This window comes from Aplysia californica, unplaced genomic scaffold (genome assembly GCF_000002075.1).
Source record: "Aplysia californica isolate F4 #8 unplaced genomic scaffold, AplCal3.0 scaffold00720, whole genome shotgun sequence".
Taxonomy (NCBI): domain Eukaryota; kingdom Metazoa; phylum Mollusca; class Gastropoda; order Aplysiida; family Aplysiidae; genus Aplysia; species Aplysia californica.
Window position 1 is genome coordinate 172,440 of NW_004797990.1, and position 1,462 is coordinate 173,901.

The window sequence follows — 1,462 nt, forward strand, 5'->3', positions numbered from 1 at the left end:
AGGGAAACTGGAGGAAAACACGACACAAGAAAACACCCTATTGTCTATCCCTTCTGCTCCTACATCCACGTGTAACTGGCTGAGTGAACATGAGACAAAAATTAGATCATTTAGGAGGAGGGCTGCCTCGACCTGGCCTATTGAGGACGACCAAGACCGAGAGGCATTTACAACACCCCAGCAGAAAGACGGAGATCGTGCATACACATATTCCTGAAGAGAACAGGAATCGAACTCACGGCGTTTGCGTGCAACGGCCAAAGCCCTTGCGATCTCACAGACGCCAGTTTTCAACATGTCCGACAAGTTTTAAACAACAAAACAAAATTAGTGCAACCGCAACCCAAATTTGACTAAGGACTCAATTTCTCGGCCAATTGGTTTCTCCATGTGCCTTTCCAACCATCATTTATTCATAAGCGTCTCAGAATTTAGCTACTTGGTCCATGATTTAATCTTTTAAAGAGAAAAAGTGACAGAAATAGAAAGGTCGATGAAGAGGCCTGTCCCCGCTCATCCTTGAGACATTCCTGTGCCGCTGGACGGCTGGTGAGTGCACGGACTCCGACAGGCTCTTACAGGATCAATACCGGCGGTATATAGGCTCTATATATAGAATCTGATTTGGGGAATCGGACCCCTGAGGTGGAAAAAACGATGAGTGAGGAGGTAGAGACGGGAAAGGGGGAGGAGTGGTGCTTTTTAAGTTTTAGTTAAAGGTTCATGGAGCACTTACAACACAAAAACGTCATGCAAGAACCGAAGACTATGGGTGTTATACGAGAGTAGCATACAAAAAAGGAGACATAAGGACAATAGGAAAGAAGGTGGAAAAAACACAAGAGCAACCGTCAACTATCCACAAGAAGGGGTGTGGGGGGGGGGGGGGCTCTGAAGTGTTTGTTTGATTTGAGGAGTCGATAACGGTCACTGGTTTGTGAGGGGAAGAAAGAAACAAGATAGAGAGACAGAATCAAACAAAGGCATAGCAAAGAATCAGGACAACTAGCTCTCAGTCCAGGTATCGGGGGAAAAGATCCAATGATACAATAGAGGTAGTCCTCATACAACTGACTGAACCATACGGCTAGTTATCACTGACGGACATATTTCGTGGGAAAAAGATAAAAGGGGCATTAAATTAATCCTATAAAGCCACCCATGCTCACTCCAATGTGAAAGGTCGACATGTCTTAAAAGAGAGAAAAACAAACAACTGAACAACTCGGAAATCTCCATCCCACAATAAAGGGTCTTGCAAACGAAACTCAGATTTCCGTTGTATTTCCATTGTATCGGAGAGAACCAGGGTTTGAACTGAGGCAGGACCTGACGTTGATGACGCTATTACAGTATGATCCTGCTAAAACTATCTTCGTTTTAGTTTTTGTTCAGAGTTTTACGGTATATGCAACACAAATAGGATATACAAGAATCGAACTTTTAGAGGTGTTACTGGGGG

General features: G+C 44.1%; 1 protein-coding gene across 1 annotated transcript in view; it reads right to left on the bottom strand.

Moving 5' to 3' along the window:
• The window catches only part of LOC101859817 (serine-rich adhesin for platelets), a gene marked incomplete at its 5' end in the record, with an annotated part of 209,444 nt that overhangs the window by 162,834 nt on the left and 45,148 nt on the right, over positions 1-1,462 (bottom strand).